The 24,220-nt window shown below is 49.0% G+C and overlaps 1 protein-coding gene across 7 annotated transcripts in view; it reads left to right on the top strand.

The window, feature by feature from the left end:
• CASZ1 (castor zinc finger 1) overlaps positions 1–24,220 on the top strand; it is a 191,411-nt gene that overhangs the window by 22,554 nt on the left and 144,637 nt on the right. For 4 of the 7 annotated variants that reach the window (XM_041419866.1, XM_041419872.1, XM_041419864.1 and 1 more), the window contains exon 2: positions 11,988–12,131. The exons of 2 other annotated variants lie outside the window; for them this stretch is intronic. The gene's annotated coding sequence lies outside the window, so the exon portion shown is untranslated. Of the gene's footprint in view, positions 1–11,263; positions 11,314–11,987; positions 12,132–24,220 lie in introns of those variants that run through there. One more of the 7 variants, XM_041419867.1, reaches the window with a different exon arrangement.

Here is a 24,220-nt window from a genome sequence, read left to right as displayed (position 1 = left end):
TAAAATTGTCCCAGCAGATGGTAGGACTAAACTACTTTTGCCTAGAAAGAAGTAGGGCTTTCTTGCTTCCCATTGGGTTTCTGCTCAATGGTGAGAACTCATTTTCCCAGAAACTGCGCCCAGAACTTACAGTTGCTTCCTGATTCAGGTAAGTACTGGTTGCTAAAAAGACATGCACTTTTTTCCTCCACTTATCATCCCTGAAAAATTCCCTCTATATTAATTTCTTCTTAGTTGCTCTATTTTTTAACAGATTTTTTTTTTTTCAGATTTTGTAACTGTACATACTGTGTACATTTATTTTTCTGTAAGTAGTTTGTTCTGGGCTGTAAATGACTGTCCAGCCTGTACAGCAGAGCAGGCAGGTCTGGAGCTGGGCTCTCTGCTACTTCACGGGGCATCTGAACTCGTGGGTCTGGTCTTGCTATTTCGGGAGGTTTCTTTTCTTGCTGGTCATTCTTTCAGTGAGTCTTTCTCTGAACCAAATAGTAACCGAAGCTGGTCTTGGATTGATCCCCGGCTAAGCAGCTTCCCTGTTGTAGGGTGTCATCTTTAACAAAAAATTATAAATTAATCCCCCTCACAAAACACTAGTCATTAAGTGGAAATAGCACTTTCCCCTTAGACTGAGAAGTTTATTTAGCAAAGAAGGGGATAACCCAGTGATTGGAGTACAGACAGAAATCTTGTAGATTTGACTAAATTGCTGTTTGAGTTTGGTCTGGTTACTTTAACTCCTTGTTTTCTCACCTTCACTGTGGAGTGAAGAATTCCCCGTGGCATGCCGTGCAGTGAAGCTGGAATTTTGACTGGGCAACAACTACATCTGCAAATATGGGAATTTTATGTCAGAAATCTGAGGATGTCTCTGAGTTCCCATGCACTTGCTGATTTTTTTTCAGTGAAACAGCTCTGGCTTTTAGAACTAGCAAAAGCAATTAGTTCAGTCCAGGGACCAATAGGTGGAAACATGTAATTTTAAAAAATGGATTTGTTTGTGGGGATCTCTGGGGTTTTCTATTGGGCTGGAATATCGTTTGTTCTGTGGTCCAAGAACACGGGGCTGGCTCAGCCCTGGGCTCCTTGTGCCCCCAGTGTGACAGCAGAAAGCTCTGCTGCACATCACTCGAGCACGGGCATGTGGGTGAAATGGACCCGTAATGCATAATTGTAACAAGTAACTAGAATACTGCCTATGCACTTCCAAAATTGGCTGGGTTAATAAAACGTGCTGATTGCTCCCTGAGGATATCAAGGGACTGGATGATATTAGTAAGGGTCACCAGTTCAAACCTGGGGCAAGTTAGCAGTGGCTGCAACAGCCGCGTTACAGCCCTGCACGCTTTTCCCGAGCTCTCGCAGGCAGGTATCTCTATCACTGCTGTGCTGGCAGCTGGATTAAAAAAAGAGGATGGCTCTGTGTGCTGCTGACACAGGTCTTCAGAGATGGCAGGCAGTGCTTTCCCAGTTCTGCTTGGGATTTCAGTCTCCTTTCCAGTGTAAGTTTAAAGCATGAAGCTGCTTATCCGTGTTCTCTGGATTGACAGTCCTTAAGTCCCACATCTTGCAAGTCTGTCACCTCATATATGTAGTGCAAACAGCAATTAATTTGATTATTGTGTTCTGTTTTTTAAATAAGGGTGATTGATGTCCAAGTTTCCATGAGAAAGGAAAGGTGGGAATATTCAGCTGTTGCTCTTGCTGCTGCTGTTTGTGGGGATTCAGTCTGTCCATCCAGGACAGAGGACATTTCTATCTTGGCAGGTAAATTAACATCACTATACCTGCACGGTGGTGCTACATCATTTTTTAAGTAATGTCTTGAGCAATAACATTGTACAAGATTCCCACCTGCACCTCTGGGTGAGCAGAGGTTTCCTGGAACTGCAGCTTATGTCTTAGGTTGATGCTGTGCAGGGGTCTAGTGAGGGTGTCAGTACGCTCATGTGTGTAGGAAATTGGTGGTTTCTGGCTAGGCTCTCTGCAATATCCTGCCCCTTCAAGACACGTGGGAAGCTAAACAACGTGATGTGCTGAGAAGGAGGGCAGCTTCTGGTCAGGCACTTGTATTTTTGCTGCCTTAGCTGCTGTTATAAATTCTTCACTCTGGCCTTTCACTTCTGATATTTTTCCCCTGGCCAAATCAAAGACGGTTTTGTTACCTCCGGCTCCCTGCAGATGCGGCAGCTTCAGGCAGTGAAATATGCTCCAGCCCTTAAAGGGAGGACAGGGAACCTGCTGCTGGGAATCTGAGATGGAGAAGGGTTCCGGGAACATGACCAAGGCTTTTGCCTTCCTTCAGCCGTGGCTGCATCCATGTGCATGTGCAAAACCAACAAGCCTGCTAGTTGTGTGCTGCGAGGATAGATCAAGGTGCTCTGGAGTGCTGTAGGATTTACAGTGTGGATTGAAAAACACATAGCACCGTGTGTAGGTGGCACTGAGACATGATTGCCTCTCCTTGCCACTCCCCACTTGGGCAAGCAAGGTCAGCATGGCTCCTAAATTAATACATTCTATAATGAAATTAATAGATTTGGGATTATTTGTAGTATTTGTGCCCAAAAGGAAAAAAAGGGAAGTAGCTGGGTTTGTTTGAGCTTAACCTGGAACTAGATATGGAGGAGTACAGTCCTAGTGGCTCGACATAGATTTTTATGGTAGATACGAGGATGTGTTTTAGGTTTCTGCAGTGTTTCTCTTCTTGTTTTTCCAGTGGTACTCAACGAAGTTGGGATTTCAGATTCTTGTTTTCAAACCATTCCAAAGCCTGAATGTATCTGTAGGACTGAGACCCAGATGATAGTGCACAGGAGGGAGCAGAGATGAGTGTTTTGCTGGAGTGATGCTATGGACTATGCTCCTGTGCTTGCTAGTGTTCAGTGTCTGGAACTGGACAGTACTGAGCTTGCTGTGATCCCTCATTTGAGCTGTGTGGCTGCTCATGAAACAGGGAGCCCAAATGTTCTTCTTTGGTCTTTACTGTCAATGAAGGGCTTCAGTGCAGCACAGCAGGTTCTTGACTCAGGCAGTTCCTGGGGGAATCCCTCTTCTTTCCCCATTAGTGACTGCCCTCATGTTTGGGAGAAGAGGAGCATAAAGCCCAGCTTGACTGAGAGACAGTGCCAGGGATTATGGAATTACTACGAAGGATTTAAGTAATTCTTCATATCTGGCTACATGATCATCACATCCCTGTGGACCTGGTAAAGGGTCATAGGACTTACTTGAGAGCTGAGAATATGAGGGATGGTCTGGAGGCTCCCTAGGGCCATGGGGTCAGGGCCCTTTGCAATCTGTAGGAAATTCCCTTACCCCCTCATGTACTTCTTCAACTGCAGATCCAGCGGCAGCTGTTTGAGGTTGGAGGAAAGGGTGGAAGTTTATCCTGGAGGGCCTGCCCCTGTCAGCAGCCTTGGGTGCATGGAGGGGGAATGTGGCCAGGGAGCAGGTGAATGCACACAGAAATGATGCTGGAAGCCAAGGCTAGTCCTGCTGATGTGGCCCTTTCTCCTGCAGCGGATCATAAAATATGGCTCAAATTTTCATTACGGCCTCTATTGATTATCTTTTGGGACAGATGAATTATAGGGAACATTAAATTAAAAAAAAGGGAAATATTTGAATGAGTTTGGGAGGTCGATGCCAGAAGGGCTGACGCACCAAGCCTTACCGGCATTTTCCTGCTTTGTGGATCTGCTGGGCCCTTCCCGCGGTCCCCCTTGGGGGAACCTGCCCAGGGAGCCCCCCTTGTTCCTTTCAGGTGCCCTTGGGGAGCAGCAGGCTCTGCAGTGGCCATGGGCTAGGCCAAGGGACAGCTCAGAGGTGCAGACAGTGGCTGGAAGGCTTGGGTACTCTTCCAGAGTCCTGCCCAAGTTCTGCCTTCTCTGGGAGGTCACCCCAAGGACCTTCCACTTAGTAATTCACAAGTGTCTGTCTGGCACCTACTTTGGGATTCTTGGACAAAAGGGGAGAATGAGGGGCTGGGAAATGGCCAGGGAATGAATGGGGGAAAGCCAGGTTATTGCATTTGGTGACACATTTGGATCTGGTGTAAATATATGTGTGGAGGCCAACAGTGAATCATAAAAGTAGTGATGGGCTTTGCAAGGTTTCCCTCCTTCCCTGCATCAAGGGAAAGGTCATTGCCCTCATCTCTCCTGTGCTGAGGGGTCAGTACTTCTCTCTGCAGGGTTCATGGAGCACGGGAACTAATTCTTGTTGGGGTTTGTGGTCAGGGACCTTTGGCTTCATGTAAGACAAGTGCCAAGATTGAATCATCCCACTGTTAGTGTGACACACTGAGGTCAAACCAGCCAAAGAAACTTCTGGTTTCTCACCTGGCTCTGGCCAGTTCTGATTTTGAGGATGATCCTTGAATTTTGTTCCAGTGGACTTCCTGTGCCCATTTATTTTTTCCAGGTTGTACCATATGTCACACAATGCTCTGCCCAGGAGTTGGCTTGGTAAGGTTTTGTCCTCTGCTCATTTCCCTGCCTGTATTCCACAAGAGTGCTTGAAATCCTGTAACCTGAAATGCCATCAGCACGCTTTCAGCAGCTGGCAATGGAGAATAATGGATGTTACCCCTTTGAAAAGAACCACAGTTCAGGGCACTCTTCCATTTCCCAGTGGTGGCAGGAGAGTTCTGGAGCAGACACACAGGAGCTGGGTGGCTGTAAAATCCCTTCTCTGTGCTTTGTTCCTGGATTGTTTTCTGTCAGTCAGGCCATCAGCCAGTGCTCCTGAGGAATTCTCTGTTTTCTTTTCTAAGACTGAGAAGAATGCAGCCAGGGTCCCCCTCCAGCCACCCACAAGACAAACATCCCCCTGCCAAATGCTCATCTATGTCTGGACACGGGGTCCTGTGTGGCACAGTCCTTGTACGCCACTGCTGCAGAGAAATGTGGGGGGACACCCCTCGTCCCCTCATCATCCCCTGCCTGCCACCACCGCCAGCTGCTCTCCTGCAGGTCACATCGAGCACCTAAAGCACAATCTCTGCTCTGGGATGTTTTCTTGTGCTGCAGGGTGCCCTTTTTCCACCGGTGCCTGCAGGTTCCCAGCTCCCTGGTCACGCAGCCATTTGGGTGAGTTTTGCCAGGGCACTCTGCGTGTGCTGCTGGGCAGCCCTGCCCCTCCAGAGCCCCTGCCGACCTGGAGGAGCACAGGTGCTCCAGGCCTGCTTGGAACACCTTGTGCATTCGCTGGTGTGCTGTCTGACCTGTGAGATAACCAGCTGTGCTGAGGCGTGAACATTGGCCCTTGCTCGTGGGAGATTGTGCTGCTGGTGAACGGGACCACCCTTCTGAACGCGCAGTTGCGTGTGTTTCACTTCCTTGCAGATCCCTGCTGATTTCACAAGACATCCACCAAGCTTTGGCTTCACCTGGGCAAATGCAAAAGGTGGTGGTTTCCATGGCTCCACAGCCTCACTCGGGCGGCACACCCTTTTTGTGTAAGCTGGCTCCCTGGAGTCGATTGTTTTTTGGCAAACAGCTTCATAAACTCCTCCAACAATTAAACTGGAAAGAAAAAAATAACCAAACCAAACACAACAAGACCCATGCATTACTGCGTGAGACTGCAAACAGGCTGAAGCAATTCCCCCACCAGCTCTGTCCCCTCCAGCCCCCGGAGCCAGGCAGGGGAGCAGCCCCAGCTGCACTTGTTGGACTTCGTTTGGGAGGTGCCTGGGCTGCCCCAACTCACCAAGCTGCAGTGAGCTAACAAACATGAAGGAAAAGGTCACGTTATTCACTTTTATTTTTTTCAAAGCTGCAAACATCCCTCTCTCTGGGAGGGGAGGCTGCACAGATGCCAGCTCAGATTAATTTAAATATTTACCAATCCCTGTTTTTTTTAATTGTGTGTTTGTGTTCTGTTTGTGTCCCATAAAATACCTGGTGTTTTGGGCGTACCCCGTTTGCAGGGTGCATGAGATCACACTGAAAAAATGCAGTGAAAAACATTTTCATGCCACGACACATCAAATAGGATTTTGAATTAAGATTAAGATTTTTTCCCTCTCTTTTTATCTCTGAAGTTTGGGTGAAAGGGTCTTCTTTTTCTATTTCTTTTTAAAATTCTTTCACTTAACTGGGAAGAAAAAATGTCATGGAAATCCTTTAAAAGTTACTTTTGCTTTATCTCACCATGTCAAACATCAAAGGCAGCTGTTGGTGCTGATCAGAGCCCCCATTAGTGTGTGTTTCTGTGCTGTTGGCTGGATGGTGGTGTGTTCCAGCAGGTAGGCAGTGAGCAGGGAAGAAATCCAGAGTCTGGAAGCCAGAGCCAGCTCTGAACTCCCGACAGTGGCTCTGCTCCTTTCCCTGTCTGCGGCTCCTGTCTCAGACTTGCTTTGAGTGCTGTCTTTGCTGTTTGTGCACAGGAGTCTCGTCTTGTCCAGAGTGCTGGGCTTCTGCTCTGACACTCCCAGGTGAGTTTGCCACTGAGCTTTTCAGGGCAAACTTTGGTGGGTGTCCCAGCACCCCTGGGCAGAGATGCTCGTGGGTTTGTGCGCCCCAAGGGCTGAGCATGGCCCAGGACTCAGTCTGGGCACTGGCATGTTGTCCTCTTTGGGATTTTCTATATGCTTTTTGGCTTTTTGGCCATGGAGACTTAATGCTCCCCTGGGAGGGAAGTTTTCTTTGTGGATTCAAGTAATGAAAGCACTACTGGCGTTCACCCACCTCCTTTTAATTGCTTTCCATGCCCATTGGGTCATAATCTGATCCCATCTACATCTGGGAAAGTACAGGGCTGTTCTGTGGAAAAATGGAGCACCTTCAAACAGAATAGTACTGCTGGGATCAGGATCCCTGGCCACTCCTCTCTAGTGAGCCAGGCTGGGCTTGGCCCAGAGCACGAGTCTTCTGCAGGGGCTTTAGGTTTTACTGCACCTGTAAAGGATCCCAGCTCAAGCCTCCCCACTATGAGCATCAGGTCTGGAACCTCTGGGTCATGAGAGACTTGGGGGCGAGGGGGCAGAGGCAGTGACACTCCTGCAAGCTCCTGGGCCACTGGGAAGCTGGCCCACAAGCCAGGACAGTGCTGGGACCCTGGGCACAGCTGCTTTGTTAAAAGCCTCAAGGCTATCGCTGGGGCAGGGTGGGATATTTGTGTGTGTATTTCTGTGCAAGGGGGGATTGGCACTGCTGGAATGTGAATCCTCTATTCCTGCTCTGCTGTGCGGAAGGGAAAAAAGAAGGGGAAGAATCAGAGTGGATGTGCAGGGAGGGCAACAGTTGGCTTGCCTGAGCCCAGAATTTGACATTGGACCTGTTACTTTTGAGGAACGTGGAGGAGAGATGTGAATGTCAGCTCTTGCCTCAGTGTCCTAGGAAAATGTCAGAGCACAGGATGGCAAGGAGCAGTACTCACCCCACAGCTTCAACTCCACCATGCACTCTTTGATCACTTATTATTTTACTATTCCTTCTGCTTCTTGCTGTAATTGTTACAAAATCTCTGTGCTTTGGGAGGGGTCCAGGACTCCAGGGCCCAATTGCATCTGCCCTGATTCAGAAAGTGGGTCATGCTGCTTGGTCTGGGAAGAAGATACTCATCTTGCTTAGCATGATATTTATTAGGAGATAGAGGAGGGAATGCAACCACGCTGTTGCCTAGAAAATTGCTCTGGGGGGATAGCAAAGGACTTGTGAGGGCAGAGCATGTAAAGTTATTGCACGTGCAGTACCTGCTGCAGCCTTGCCGTGTTCCCTGTGCCTGCATTGCCCATTTCCCTCACGCTGGGACCTGCTGAGGGTGGCAGGACAGCTGTGCAGCTGGGGGTGAGGAGGGGATTCGTGGCTGCTCCTTCAGCAGCTGCCAGGCAGCGATGGGCTTTTTACATTTCCTGGAGTAGAGACTGTGAGAGTAGAGAGAGGGGAAGACAGTGTTTAGTTTCTTCATAAAGACTTGCTGTTTCACAGTCAGCCTAAACTGGTTGGGGTTTGCTGCTGGACAAGCGACCAGCACCCTCTCCAAATACTTGGCAAGATGTGACATAGTGCTCTGTAAAGGCAAAAACTCTCCTGCAAAAAGCAAGTAGAAAGCCCTGATCAAAAGCCCAGAGTAATTTACTCTGTGCTGTATCTATGTTTAATTAAGCAACAGAGAGAAGGAAACTCAGTACACAAAGCAGATGATGATGGGTCCAGCATTGTTGGCAGCAGGGTCTCACAGCAGGGACTGCCTGACTTGGGGCAGGGAGGGTGGAGGGGTAGAGGGGAGGTAGGAAAGCACAGCTGATCCTGCCAGGCTGGCTGGGCCTGTGCTGCTGCTTGCTGTGAAATCACCCTCAGGATTATCCAAAGGAAGAACTGGCAACTCAAGTAACTTGGAGGGCCGGATCCTCAACTCATTTAAATTGGCATGACTTCACTAAAGCCACCGAAACTGTACTGATTTTACACCAGGTGAGCATCTGGTGCAGAATCTGCTGAAAGAATAAGACAAAGAGGGCACTGAACAGAGGTTAGGTAGAGCCCACTTACAAGCCTGGGGACTCTTGGGCTGTACTGAGTGGAGGGTGGGTCAGCACATCATTTCCAAATGTCTTGGACAGCTTGGAAGGGCTCTGAATTCTTGTGGCCGTGGCAAATGCCAAAACACTGCTCCCTCGGGAGGGAGGGGGACCCGCCTCTCTGCCTGCACCTTGGAGCACGTGTTGTCAGGAACTGGTGAGAGTGTCACCCTGCCAGGGTTTCCTGCTCACTGACACCTGCTGACCTGGCCTGCCATGGACCCTAGGCCCATTCTCATGGCTGCTCTAAACCTGGTGTGTCTTCTCCTGTGCATCCAAAATCTCCGGTGTCCCTTGCAGCACGTAATACCACTGACAAAGGCTGACCAGCAGCTGTGGCTTCAGCCTCGCACCACTGCCACCGCAAGTTTAATTCTGCCAAGCCTGGGAGATGATGGGAGGAAAGTTCTCACTTTAGCAAAGGACAGGAGCCAGTGTCCATGTCCCAAATCGTGCTCCACAATCGGGCAGAGTTAAGCACACGTCTGCAGAAATTGTTGGTTTCTGGTGTGGCAGGGCAGCTGTTTTCCCAGCTCTGCACCTTGTTCTCAGGTGGGGGTGTTACGGCATGTACACAAGCAGGTATGCTGTCACATGTTTTTAGAGGTTGTTTGCTGAAACACCAGGCTCTTGGGACCTGTTGGGATGCACAGAATTCCCTCCACGCACTCACGTCCGGGGTGGATCTGGATAGAGTTTTAGCAACTCCCACTGAAGCAGCTCAGGGCCGGAAGTGAAGAAGGGATAAAATATCCAGCTGAAACTCCTGTAGGATGTAATTACCTGAGCTGGAAGCTGGCCAGGACAGCAGGCATTGTGCCTCATCTGCTGGTGGTGCCAGAAGCACCCAGCATTGTAGGAGAGGTGGTCAGGAGTGAGGAGTAATGCTCATGGGAGGACAGGAGCGCACCCAGGAGCTGCTGCTGTGGGCATTTGACATAACAGCCCTGGAGTCACTTGTGTTTGTTTCCATGGCTGTTCTCTGAGGTGCCACAGTGCCTATAAAATGCTCTTGGGAAGCTGCAGCCCATGGATGGATAGCCTTATCCTGACACCTATTCAAATGCTTGTACTTTTCAGTTTAAAAGAGCCTTGAACCTTGAACAAAAAAAAAAAAAAAATTAAAAAAAAAAAAAACCCCCCCCCAACAAAAAACAAAACAAAAAAAACAAAAAACCCCCCCCAAAAACAAAACAAACAAACAAAACAAAATAAACAAAAAAAAAACAAAAAAAAAACCAAAAAAAAAACCAAAAAAAAAAAAAAAAAAAAAAGGAAAAAGGAAATTGACTTCCCAAAAATTACACGAAGCTAGCATTGGAGGCCTGGCACAAATCCATCACAGCCAGGAAACTCACAATTAACCAGTGCACTCCCATGGCTACTAGGAAGGGCAGTATTCCAGCAGGACAGGCCGAAGCTTTCAGAGTTGGGGACTTGGGGATGAAAGTCCTTAAGGTGTCTCTGACGTGCAGCGGGAGGTGTTTTCGTGCACCTCCACCCATGCCAAAGACCAGCCCCCTCCTCCAACCCAGCATTAGTTTCAGGGGCAGCTTTATTCTTTGTGGAGAGGGTTAGCAGCAGGCTCCTGATGCTCAGATGTGACAAGTGACACCAGCAGCTGACTGGGGCTCCTTCCCCAGGACTTTTCCCCGTGGGCCCTGTGTTGGTGGAGCAGGGATAGATCAATGCAGCAGGGACCTGCAGGCTGCTGTGAGGACGCTGGGGAATTTACATCCTCGCCCAGGTCACAAGTGAGGACAAAGTTGACTCCTCATTCTCACTTGCACATGACGCAGCATCCCATAAATCAGAGTGAGTGACAGCCTTAGCTCGGCTGAGGTGGAAGGGAAGGGAGGAGAGCCGGGTCAGGGCAGGGGGCAGCTCGGGGCTGTGTGAGCAGGGCACAGCAGGAGCCTCCCCGCAGAAACTGCAGCTGGAGTGGGGCTCAGAGGCAGCCTGAGCTGGCAGAGTGGGGTGGAAGGAGACTGGCAAAAAACTGCTGCCTGCTGCTCGCCTTGAGCTGATGCTGTCAGAGCTGAGTGTTTGCGATAGCTCTTTTCACTCATCAGTTTTGGAGAAGCGTGGCACGGGCTCCTGTACCTGCAGCTGTGGGGGCTGGCACCGAGAGTGTGTCAAAGGCCAGCCAAGCCTCTGCTGTCCCCAGCTGTCCTGGGCTGCCACCCTGCCTCTGCCGTGAGTTTTCACAGCTTTGGGGTACTGCAGACAGCAGACCTCATGACAGAGCATTGATGGTATCTCATTTCAGAGGCTGGGGGAGGTCGGGATGTGTTAAGGCTGAAAATATTTACAGGTTTTGAAGTTGAAACACAAACAGGAAAAGCCCTTTAAAAAGTGAGTGTAGTGGATATTCAAAACAGGAATTGCCATGGAAACGCCACAATATTTGCTTAAATTGACACAAAGGTTGCTGGTTGCAGGGTTCTGACTTCTTTGGCTCCATTTTCTTTGGCCAGACACCTATCACAAGTTGATCTCAACAGCCCTCTTTTGTTTTGCTTCTTTTATTATTGTCTGATGGAAATTTTAAAAAAAACCACCAACAACAGAACCCTCCAGTCTACAAATCCCACCTCATAGAAGAGCCTGAAGCTTCTGAGCTTCTGACAAAGGTTAGAGCTGAGACATTTTATAATTTTGGAAGTAAGGTAAAAGTTATTTTATTTTAATCTGTGCGTTTGTTCATTTCCTTCAATGCAGGAGTAGAGGGGAATTGTCTTAACTGCCTAGGAAGAGCAGGGAGAAGGGTGAAACCTGTTGCAAAGGTAGCAGTATAACAGCCAAGGAGCACAGGACTTTTGCAGTCCAGCTCTTAAACCAAAATTTGAGAGATTTAGCTGTAGTTCCCAGTTCTGCCTCAGATTTGCCAAGTGAGCTTTGACAAGTCCCTTAATTACTGTGGGCCTCACTAAACTGCAAATAATAATTCTCCTTTGTCTCATCTGGTTGTATGTGTAACATTTTTGGGCATGAGATTTGATGTGGGGGTGGACAAGGAGTTCTGTGCTTCTGGATTCCCCCCAGAGGAGGGATGGCAGCAGCGCTCACGTGGCCAGGAACGCTTAACTGGCTGCAGATGGAAGCTCTGTGCTCTAAGTGGCTTAGTACTATAGGCTGCTTCTGCCACTGCCTGACCTGGTTTTTTTTCTGGGGAAAGTTGGAGTGTATGGCCCACCGAATAGTCTGGGTGGTTTGTACTTTGGCTTTTGAGTTGCTAGTACCACGCGTGGCAGACAAGGAGATGGAGATGAGCGTGTTCAGGAGGGCATGAAATGCCTTGCCTTGCCTTGCCTTGCTGGCCTGTTGTGTGTGACCAAGGGCTCGGGTCTGTGGGTGGCTGCAGCGTTTGAGGCTGGCGTCACTGCTTGTGCTTGTGATTCACCTGAGCTTTGGTACTGCTCAGTAGGGAACATTCATTTCCTTTTGAAACTCTCCTCAGGGAAAAGAGACTTCACCAAGTGAAGGGAGGCCATCTAATTCACCCTGTCTTCACCTGAGACCACCTCCAAAACAAAGAACCTGACTTCTGTCCTGGCTTTGTACACTGGAATGGACCTTGAAGCCTGTGACTTCTCAATGCAAGGTACAAGCTTTTGTTCTGTGATCAAACTGCTCTGAAGCAGGACTGGAGTGAGTGATTTTGGCTCTCCAGAGCTTTCATTCCAGCTCCTGGGAAATCTCTAGCCTATGAAGTTTGACAGAGCAGTGGGAACTCAGTGGCTTAGGTGGCAAATGCGTGGTGGGATGTTGGTTTGGGCTGGCTTACAAGTAGGACTGGGTTTACCCCTGCCATCACTCCCACCTGTGTGCAGACACCCAGCTGACACAGCAGGGTGCTGCTTTGAGCAGCTCTTTCTCTTCACCTCCTCTTCCCAGTGAGCTGCTGTGCAGTGTTAACAGCTGGCTAAGGAGTACACGGGAGTCCCCTGGGTAAGTATTGTGTGGGACAGTTTCTGACTGACTTGTTTCACAAAAGGACTTTGAGGATGTCTGTGGTCACGGTGGGTAACTCAGAGCAGTTCTGAGGGGGTGGGACTCTGTTTCTAAAAGCTGTTTTACTTTCTTCTCTGCTTGGCTGCCATCACAGCTTCTCTGCAAAGAAAGGTATGACATAACAGTGGGACCATGTATTTCTTCTCAATGGGTTGGGGATTTGAGAGGTGCCTCGTGGCACTGCCATACAGCTGCAGGTGGAAGGGTCTGAGGATCCTTGCTGTGTCTGGCCTGTGTGTGACATCACATGGGCTCTGTAGGGCACAGAGGTATTGTCAGGGGCTATCTCCATACTTTGCTGACATCATTAAATGCTGACAATGCCTGAATGAATGAAGATCAGCAACTGAAGTGCCTGAGGGGATTCTGTAGCATCATCTTCCTCTATTTTTTGCTGCTATGTCATAAATGATACCTGGGCAGAGCAGTGTGTCCAGAGCTGTTGTGAGTCACAGGTGCAGCTGAGCTGGAAGGGTCCAGGCAGAGGGACTGTATTGGTTTAGCAAGAGGGGAGATGAGAATAGTCACTGGACTCAGATATCGGTCTGGGGCTCCAGCAGTCCCTCTCCATTGCTAGCTGTGTGTAGCACAGAGAAATTTACTCATGTTGTGAGTGCCCTAGCCCTACCTGAAAGAGCAACAGCCATGATGCTCTAAGGCTCAGCACGTCTTAGTTCTTGCCATGTTCAGAGCCTACAGACCTGAGTGCTTTCAGTAAGTCTGCCAGTAAAGTATGTGCTTCAGGATGGGATAGGGGTGAGCTGTGCCTTCCCACACCTTCCCAGTGCTGAAACACCTCCAGGGTCTGGCATGCTTTATTTGGAAAGCCTGGTTTTGAACTGGTAATGTAGCGAACTCTGGCCTTTATCCCTGTGTGAGCTGCTCTGGTGCTTGTGTCTCCTTTTAGAGCAATGCCTTCCCAGGCCTCCAGAGGCAAGAGAGCTTCCCAAATAGGAGCTCTGCCTGAGGGAATAAGGTAAAGGAACATGAAGAGCCTTGAGGTTTTACCAAATAAGACACAAATTCTCAAGTTTGACTGCAGCAGGTGAATTTTCCACCAAACACCCTTACGTGCCTCTCCAGAGAGGTGCAACATCCAGGGGGAAAAAAACTGTGCAGAGGAAGCTGCCTCATGGGTTCTAGGTGATTCTTTCATCACCAAGGAGCTTTTCCTGTGACCCCTGTCACAGGTTTCTGCTTGTGTAGTTCCTAATATTGAAAACCCTACCTTGTCCATCTGATCTGGACTTGGGATGAGCAGAACCTCTGAGACAAGAAGGTAAGAGGAGGAGACTGATACATCAGGAATACTTTAAATGCTGAAGTGATCCTTGTGGTTCAGACTCTTGCAAATCAGTTATCCTTTTCCACACTGGTCTCCTCCCAGTACCTACTGGGTGCATTGCTGAGCGTCCTTCAGGGGCTGCTTCCTGAGGGACAGTAGCTCATTAGTGACACCAGAAATATTTCCCTGGACTCCGCTGTTTTCTGAGGTCCCCGTGGTTCTACAAACATCACTGCAGTGAAGGATATGCACTTAGCCTTTCAGGCATGTGGCTTTGTGATCTCTCATGTTCTGGACTAGAAATCCCTGTGTTCCAGTCTTCTGCCCTAGAGCAAGTTGTATGGCTTCTACTTTCAAAACAAGCTCAATTTACTTTGGGCTACAGAGGCTGTTTGCACGTTCTCCAGAGCCCATCCCTAGGCTGTGATTGCTTTTTCACTGTTTATAAGCACAAGCTGACTGTTTAGTCCTAGAGCTATAAGGGTTGGAGGGAGTTTTCTTGTTCAGTTAATGAAGGTAGACTTTTATGCGGGGGGGAAAAACTAAAAAAAGTGTAGGAAAGGGATTAGAAATATCTGCTCTGTCTGTGTTTGAATTTGCAAAATATTCCCCCCCATTTAAATCCTAAAGTGAAGCTAAATTTGTGGGTTAGCTTGGACTGATGGAGTTATTTTTGCTGGGATCCTTGGGATTACTGCATGGGCACAGCTGCAAACATGATGAGATGGGAACACTGCCTTCCACAGAAGTGCAGCTGGGCCAGCCCAACCAGCCCTGACGGCTCAGATCCTGAGCTGGGCTGGGGAATATGAAACAGCCTTGCAAAATCATTGTGGAAATTTACCCACCTGTGTATGAAATCGACTTGCCTACCTTTGCCAGGAGGAGTTTAACTTGCCCATTAAAATACACATCTATTTATGTATTACATGTTCTGTGAGAGGAGTTTTTCCCAGGCAGTTACAAAACTCCGTCTAGACTGTAAAGTGTGGCATCTGGTGGTAACATGCCATATACATATATCTGAATACAGTATCTCCTGTATCACCCTGCTTGGAGTTAATAGCACCTCTCTGGATTACAGCAAGGCCTTTCCGTTTGCAGCACGCTGTCCTGGATAAACGCTTGGCCTGGCTCCTGCCAGCGCTGCTCTAAAGGAGCGGGGCTCTGCCCTGCTCCTGCCACCCGGCTACAGCCAGGCAGGCATTTCCATGCTGCTTGTCCTGACCTGTGGCCCCACAGTTCAGGTAGGCTGGAGGCAGCAGTTCCCAGGCAGAGCTCTTCCAGCAGGGCTGGGTAGAGGGGAGGGAAGATGTTAAAAGCCTGTCTGGGTAAGAACAGGGTTGTCACATCCATCTGCTCAGGCCCTGACGAGCAGCTGATCCATATTGTTAACATATTGCCTGCCATATGGGCTAGCTCAGCTCTTCAGGAACGCTTGGGAGACCTGACCTCTAGTGTGACAAGATGTGAGCATGAAGGACGGGTTGACAACAGCCCTTGGGTCTTGGAGTGTGAAACCATGTTTCAGCCCCTTGCGCTGCCTTCCCCTGCACTTACTGCCGCGCTGCCTCTGCCTGCCTCACTCCGTCTCTTCTGTCTGAGGATTTTTTTTCCCTCCCTCCCTCCCTCCCTCCCTTCCTCCCTCCCCTGTTTTCTGCATCCCTGGTCTGTGCTAGATCAATGACCTTCACTCATAACCAGACTGGACAGTTCTGACTCCCTCCCCCGGGCCTTCGATCAGATGTTTAGTTGGAAAGCTGAATGGGGGGAAGTCAAAGGAGGGGAAGGAGATCATGTGCTTGGCAGGCCTTGTAGCTGTCCTTACCATGTCTGGTCTGGGAGTGGGACTGAAGACTGATCCACTGAGGTCCTTAGCACCTCCTGCTCACTTGGATAACAGTGGATGCTCATGTAAGCTTTTGATGGAGGGTGAAGTCCAGCAATGGGGTTTAAGCAGGTTGAAAGGTCTCAGATGTTCAGAAAAGGGCCTTGATGCCAGAGTTCAGGGAGAGAACACTTAAAAGGCTCTTGAGAGACATGGAAAGAGCCACTTTAAAAATAAAGGTAAGGGCAGCCCAAAGCCCTTCCAGAAGGCCTGCAGTGCCCAGCAGCTGGTGATTTTGCAGCTACTTGTGAGAGGGAATAGTTGTTAGAGGGACAAAAGCTGAGAGGTGCTCTGGCAGTGAGGAAGTTGGCTGAACAGGATCCCTCCCAGTGCTGCACGAGGCCTGGCTGCAGAGCCTGTGGTGCACTTAGGTGTGTGGCTATGTGGAGCAGCTTAGCCCTAAAGAAGCCCAGGGCTTCAGTGGAGGCTGGCAGTTGCCTGGGTGGCTGTCACACTGGAGACCAGCCTGCCCCAAAACCTCAGATGGATAAAGGGATGTTCCGTAGTGCAGGAGACAGGACTGAGCCAGACCTTCATGGGTTCAGACCTCGCTTTCCCTGTCACCTTCAGTTGTTTTTTTTTGAATTCGTGATGTCCTCAGTCTCCTGGAACTGCTGCTTATGAAGTTGGCTATCTCCTTGCTAAGGCTTCTGTCTTCACAGTTGAGATTTATAGAGGTTAAATCCTGGTCTAGGGAAGCAAGCCCCAGTTTTACTGTAAACTTCAGTGGCATTGGGATTTCAGCCTTGGCTCCTCAGAAGGGGATTAGGATGTTTCCCAATATTTTTTACCCATCAGCTTTGTCAGACCTGCAGGCATGACTCATTCGCATTTTAGTGTCCCCACATAAGAGTTGCCTTAATTTTACATGTCTGTCCTATGAAAATCATTATCCTCCAAAAAGATGAGATTTTGGCCTGCTCTTCATAAAGATTTTAGACCAGTTTAGACGCTTTCATTTCTCTCCTTCCCCATATACCTGCAATTGCAGTGATCCTTAATAGTGTTTATTTGTAAAGAGGAGCCCACTGAAATATTGCAAAATAAAACACAGTGATGAGTCGTGGTTTATTTACTCAGCTTAACTGATGCAACAAACCTGATTTTATGTTAATAATGACTCAGAAGCAGAGTTGGGAGGAGAAGCCAGATCTTCTGATTCCTTTACCATCCAGCAGCAGTTTTCTGAGCTGGGATACAGGCAGTAGCTCTGTGGCACCCTGATGAAACAGCTGGGTGAAAAAATAGTAATAGTGCTTTGCGAGTTTGCAGGGCTCCATTAACATCTAGGAGCACATTCAGCTCTGGTAGGCACTGCATATACACCGTCTGTTTGTCTGTCTGTCTGTCAGGCAGCTCTCCAGCCAGCAGGGCCGCTGGCCTGCAGAGTTCCTCAAGGAAAACCAGTTGGAAAGCACTTGGAGCAATCAGTGCTAAGTATGCACATGAGTGTTCGAGGGAAATGCATGTTCAAAATGCAGATCATAGAAATCTGTTGATAAAACCAAAAAATTTTAAAAATTAACAAATAGTGTAAAGTGAATGGCAGCAGTTCTCTGATGTCTTCTGCTGCGGGCTCATTCCAGAGCTGGTGCTCAGCCCATGGGCAGTGCTGGAGGTGAGGCTTATCTCCCTACTTGAGCTGAATATGGAAAGGCTGTTTTAGCATATTGCCTCTGACAAATTATGTAGTAGTGCTGAGGCTCTTTTTTGCTATTACTGCAGTTATATATTAACTATTAAGAGCTACAGGTAAGCCATCTGCTGATGTACCAGAGCTGCATTTCTCGTCAGCAGAACTATCCTGATTTTTGCCAGGGCAGTTTACAATCTGTCCCAGTGTCTTTCTTGTGATTCTTGCTGAGTTTGTCTAAGCTGTATGTTGATAGAACATGCAAGAGAAAAGGGGAGAGGACAAACTAAGGTGAGTTTGAAAGTAAAATGAGCAAACAATATTGCTAGCCTTGTCCTTTCAGAAGTCAAAAGCTACTCTCCTCCTCCCTGCAATTATAAGACTTAATAATACCAAGGTTTCTATGGTTCAGCATGCACACAGATCACATTTCAGGTTGCTGTGCCCTGAAAGTGGGAGAACAGAAGGCACAAAGGGAGGGATAGCACTGTACACACGTTTTTTGTACAAAACAAAAATCTTACGTAACTTGCAAGATCTCTGACTTTAAGAAAATCATGAAGATTTACAAGGTTGACAAGAGTTGTCACATAGGAGCAATTTCTACTTGATTACCACGTCCCTGAAGTATGCTGACCTAGAGAACAGCCTACTCAGGAGCCTGGTTGCCATCTTCCCTTGCCAGGGCTAGTTACAACAGGAGCTGAAGCCAGTTGTCCCAAAAGCCAGGAATTATTTTCTTGGTAGACTTGTTTTACCTGGGGCTATCTGGCAGTGGAATAGTGCAGAGCCTACCTGAGCTGCTCACGCATGGTATGGAGCAGAGAGGGTTTGTCCTCTCTACATCCATATTTGAGGAACTAGGAATTGGATGTCCTTGATCCTGATACAGGAACAGAGGAGGAGAGCTGTTTGGCATCACCTGCTGCAGCAGCACAGCCTAGGGCTCTGGCTTTCCCCCCAAGAGCTCCTTCCTTTGCCCATGAGGCTTTTGTATCCCTGGCTTTCCCAGCCCAGAGGGAGCTGCTGGACCATGAGGGGTGCTTCCCCACCTGTCCCTGACTTCCCAGTGCTCCCAACCTGTGGGAGATTAGCCAGGGGAAAGAAGAGTTATCCTTCCCTAGAACCAGATACCCAGGCAGAGCCTGAACAGAAACAGGGGGCATTTCACATGCATTTGGAGAGCATTGAGCTCTCAGGCTTTTGGTCCAGATTTTGAAAATCCCCACAATGTTCCTCCAGCAGAGTTGCCTCTCCTTTCTCAGCTGCAGAGAAAGGTGAAAGTGCTTCCCAGGACCCCACCACGTCAGTCACCTACCAACTTCTGTCCTTGCTCTTTGGACCCTGCCACACTGGCTATCCTCTCATTATCCTCTCCTGCCTGCTTCTTCCTCATTCCCCTGTGCCACTTTTTATGGGTTCACCAGAAAGGAGGGGAGATTTTTCTTCCCCTTGTTTGCTTCACACCATTACTCCCATCTGTTCATCCAGGCTCTTAGTTCCTTTGTTTTTCAGAGTCATGTGGATTTGGGTGCAATTTGCACTCTCTGGGATGCTCTTCTGGACAGTGCTGGTGTGGAGAGGAGATCTGGTTCACAGGCCAGCACCAGGGGTGGGGGAAATGTGCATCTTCAAATTAATCAAAAATTTCTCCTCCAGAAATGCTAATGGGGGGAAAGCAATTAAAGCAGCCTAGTTTTTATTAAGTAATCTGTGTTAAGAGCTTGTAATGAAGTTTAGTGCCGTTGTGACTCGATATTTCAGCTTCATCGGTTTGAGTCAAAACAATCCAAAGTGGGAAGGGAGCAAAGGGATGAGCTGCTCCCCAGCATCTGTAGTGCTGATTCTTGTTCCAGCTCATTCTTGCAGATTTCCAGTGTAATGCATAGGAGACCACTCACTCTTTATCCTGTCCAGGATGAGAAAGGGAGCTTTAAAATCTGCCACACAAACTGGATGGCTTCTTTTTTAAAATACCTGCTCTCAACGTGAGAATGGCCGTGGCCCCTTGGAACAGACTTTGCCTCATTTTTTGGGGTAGTGCAAACATTAAGTTTTCCATAGGAAGCAATGAGTGGACAAGGGACAGCAGAAGCGAGGTGACACTGAGGAGCAGTGAGACCCCCCCCAGATCAGTGCTGCATGCCTCTAAATGGGTTCATAAACCTCTCCTAACGTTGGGAAAAGTTTTATCTGCCAGAGGGTGAGGATGGGGATACCTGCCATTCCTGTCCTCTGCACCTCCAGGCCTGTGCTCGCTCCACTCTGAACATCAGGGCGCTGTTACCAGGGTGACAAACTGCTGGGGGCTGTGAGCAGCTGTGGAAGCAGCCCATCTCCTTCTCCTCTCCTTCCCCCCACTCCCAGAGAAGGCAAAAGAAAAAAGGGACAAAGTCCCTTTAAAGAACTACATGCCAAGCCTCTGCCGTCCTGTTTTATCTGAAGTCCAACCGCATGTTGTTCCAGGGCCGATCCGCTTTAGCTAATTAATAATCTGACAGGAGCCACCCAAGGGATTAGCTGCTGAGACGAGCTAGACCAAGCCCCCAGCAAATGAGCCCCATGCTCCCTGGGGACTGAGAGGTGACTTTGGGGGGCAGGGGGTTGCACCACATGCAGAAGGGTGTCAGAGCCCTGAAGGGGATTTATGGCATCTGGGAGGGCGAAGGAGGAGGTGAGGGGTTACAATTTATGAGATATAAACTAATAAATCAGTTAGTTGAAGAGGGGAAAGAGGGAAGCGCCAAATTAAAAGATAACGTCTTAAAGGAACAGTGTAAATTGATGGTGCTCCCTGTGGCAGGGACACTGGGAGAGTTCCCAGTGCAGACCAGTTGTACCTTCCTCTGTGCTGGCTACGTGGGAGAGAGGAAGAGAGAGACTGCAAAGCAGAAGAAAAAGGGCTGTTGGTACGGATTGGGAGGAAGAGACATGCATCTTTTTGCAGTTTATGCAAGCAGTTGATGGTTTGGCTTTTGTGGCAGAGGGCACCTCTTTTGATGGCAGAACACAGGGGCTGTGGTGCCCCTGGCCTGGGAGAGGCACATGGGTAAGGGGGGCTTGGTTAGGGTTAGTTGTCCCCTTCAAATAGGGGGGGAACACTTCTTAAGTGGGATTAGTGGAGAGGGTCTACTTGGAGCAAGACAAAATTACTATCGGGAAAGCTGTCTCAAGACAGTGTGATACATTTTTTTTTCTCCAAATCTGCCTCTTCACTGAGTCTTCAGGTGATTGTGAGGTTTGAAGTTTGCTCCTGAGGAAAATGCTTGGTTTTGTTCTGGAGCCTTGTAGATGTCTGGAACTTCCTGGTGGTGAAGGTCCGATTCTCTCCTGATTTCAGGAGCTGTTGTTGCTGCTGGGCAGGGCAGTGGCCTTGGGCACAGGTTTACCCCTTCCTCTTCCACTGCCCAGTCCCAAAGCTAGTTTGCCTTTCCATACCAGTCTCTTTGGGTGCCTTGAAACCTCTCCTGGCCCACAGTTCTTTCTGAGAGTGTGCCCGAGCTTCAGCTCTCTCTAGGGGCTGCTGTAATGCAAATGGTAATGCAAGATGGGATTTCCAAAAGCCGCCTTAGGGGGATTTGTAATCCCTGCCCCATGACGATGCTAGACACAAGCTAATGGAGAGGGGCCTGTGTGAGCCCTCTCTGCAGAGCCACGGCAAACCTCTGAGTCCTCGCCAAAGGCCAAGCTTTTGGCATTGCTCCTTGCAAGGGCAGGAGACTGCTTTATTTCCTCCATCCCTGCCCAGCCTGCAGCAGACCCAGGGCAGCCCAGGGAGTGAGGCAGTGGCTGTGGAGTGGCCGGCTGTCCAGGAGCCAGGTGAGCTCCTCCTGCCCCAGCCCAGCCCAGCCCAGGGCCTGGAGGAGCCCAAGGCCCCACATCCGCTCCCAGGTGAGCCACAGGCAGCCCTGGGGTGGTCGCTGTGAGCACCCCTGTGCTGAAGAGGTGTTGGGATCGTGTGGGTGTTGCCCTGGGGGAGCACAGCACAGAGCCTGCAGATTGCTCTTCCAGTGGGGCAACTGCATTAAGCCAACAAAACTCATCTGACTACTTGAACATATTTCCATCTAGAGAGCTGCCTTGCTGCTTGCAGGGTCCCCCACGCAGACATGTTGAGCTCAGGTGGCTTCTTCTTGTGATCTCAAAAGGCAGAGAGTGAAGGGGGAGCAGTCCTGTGCCGTGCTGGAGCTGAACTGTGACCATGAGACACCTTTCTGGGGGAGGGAATTGCTTGGGCTTGGGCTGCCAGAGTGGTCTGGAAATCTGCTGCCATCCCATCCCATTCCTCATCCTGCTGTGCTTGGGCGGTCTCATGGTGGGAGCATGTGGGAAGCTCTCCTGGAGGCTGGGCTGGCAGTCACACCATTCCAGCCTCTCATACACACAGCCGTGGTTTGGCCTCCCTCCTGCAAAGCTGCCAGTAGCCCGCACTGCTCCTGACCAACATCATTAGTGTGGGTATTTATATTTCATTAACAGCATTAAACCAAAATGGCATTAAAAGCAACACCAGTGATAAATAGCTTATTAATAAACAGGGAATGGGCTGTACCACGCACAAATTCAATCCCTTCCTAAATATGTCTCTACCACTAAAACCAGCCTTTTAACTCCTGCTAATCTGGAGAGATTTGACAGATGTTTCTCAGATGGCACTCAGATGGTGGCAGGGGCACACAGTGTCATATAGTTTGGTTTTTCCTAAGGCAGCTGACTGGGATGGGAAGATGTAGATTTTCTCAAAGTGCTGTTGCATTTCCATTGTTGTGTGGGACTCGCTTGGTTGTGTTTCTAATGTAATTTTGATTGTGTTAAAACAGCAGTAGTATAGAAAGCATAAAACAAAAAAGCAGAAGAGAGACTGAAGATTCAAGTGAGTGTCTGCCTTTGATTTTAGTGCCCTCTCCTCTGTTTCCCCTACACTCTTTCACACACCTCTGCTGGCTTGGACAGGACCATCCACAACAGCCACCAGCACAAAATCTCTTGCTTGCACCAGACCCAGTCTTTCCAGTGATGTCTAAGGACAGCCAGTGCTGTCCTTATTCCTCCCTATGTGTTTATTCTAGGGATTAAGAATGTTAAAAATGTGGCTTTTCTTGTAAGCTTGTCAATCAGGTCATTATTTATATTTTCTGGTTTTGTTTGCCCCCAGCTCCTTATTCTGCAAAATTGTTTCCTATGCTTCTGTCCCACCCTAAGTACAAAGGCTCTTTTCTCACTCTTCCTGCTCCCTCTTTCCACAGTAAATTAATTAACTCAGAAACTTGGATGAATGTGGAGTTGAAAGCCCCTCTCAAACTACCTCTAGGTTTCTCAGTGAGCTTCCCCTCTCCATATGCCTCCTGGGCACTTTTCCAGCGGGGAGGACAAAGTATAGGGCTTTGCCTTGCTTCACCATACTCCTACCATGCAGCACAAAGTGCTGCCTCCTTTTCATCCTGGGTCCAATTCTGAGCCCTCAGTTCTGGAAGGACATTGAGATTCTTGAGCACATCCAGAGAATGGCAGCAAGGCTGGGGAAGGGCCTGGAGCACAAGCCCTGTGTGAGGAGCAGCTGAGGGAACTGGGGGTGTTTAGCCTGGAGAAAAGGAGACGCAGAGGTGACCTTAGACTCTCTACAGCTTCCTGAAAGTTGGTTTTAGTCTAGTGGGTGTTGGTCTCTTTTTCCAGGCAGCAACTGACAGAACAAGAGGACACAGTCTTAAGGGTTTCCCTTAAGCTGTGCCAAGGGAAATTTTGGTTGGATGTTGGGAAAAAGTTTTTTACTGAAAGAGTGATAAAGTACTGGAATCATCTGCTCGGGGAGGTGGTGGAGTCACCATCCCTGGGTGTGTTTAACAAAGCCTGGATGTGGCACTGGGTGCCAGGGTTGAGTTGAGGTGTTGGGGCTGGGTTGGACTCGATGATCTTTAATGTCTCTTCCAATCTGGTGATTCTGTGAGCCAGACATATCCCCTGCTCCCAGGACATCTGGGTCCCCCCACTCTCCTAGATGCAGTGTGCTCAGCAGCATGTGCACCCTGCATCCCAGGCATGTTATCTGCAGAGGCAGCAGGGCAGCATCAGGTCCTGGGCACACTGCTGCTCCATGCTGCCTGCGCAGGCGTGCCGCGATGCAGCTTCCAAGGACTGGGCAGCTCTTGACTTAGTCGTGCTCATCTGCAATACTCTGCCTGAATGTACCTTAATGGCTGCAGTGTTTGCAGGTTTTAGACAGTAACCTTGTGGTCTCCCTGCTCTGGACTGATACACTGACCTCTCAGCTTGCATCATGCAAGGGCTTTTCATGGCGAATGAGCCCTCTTCCCCAGCCTGATCATGTCCAAGTTGGCACCAAACATAATTTTCTGCACCTGTATTCTGAGGACAGTGGTAGTCCTGAATGTAGGATTTGAGGTGCAGCTGGCATCTTTCTGCTTCCTCCTCTCCTCATCTTTAGGTCCTTCTGACACAGGCCAGGCAGAGGTTGGATGGGGAGCACAAAAAGATTGCAGAGCTGCCTGGAGTCATATCCATGATCTGTGTCTTCCATACGATGGAAGCAACCAGAACATGAGACAGGGTGTTTTATCATTTGTTTGCCTGCCAGCATAGGCAGTATCACGGGTCACATGTCTCCTGGTTAGCTGAGCTGCGAAGTGTGTGCCCTGGCAAAGGCATGTAAGAGAGGAAGCTGATCAGAACCTGCCTGTTCCCACTCAGCTGATTGTCGCAGGGTCTGTCCCTTAACTGACATGAGCACTAAGATAATCGGATATTCAGAGCAGGGAGGGGAGGGGAAGAGAAGGGAAAGAAACCAGGCATCAAGATAATCATGATTTCCCCAGAGCCATGAAGGGAACTCAAAAGCTGATATCCAGCAGCATCTCT

Source organism: Onychostruthus taczanowskii, unplaced genomic scaffold (assembly GCF_017590055.1).
Source record: "Onychostruthus taczanowskii isolate IOZ18803 unplaced genomic scaffold, ASM1759005v1 scaffold61, whole genome shotgun sequence".
NCBI classification, from domain to species: Eukaryota; Metazoa; Chordata; class Aves; order Passeriformes; family Passeridae; genus Onychostruthus; species Onychostruthus taczanowskii.
Note: the sequence above shows the minus strand (reverse complement) of the source record. Positions and strands in the feature narration are given on the sequence as shown.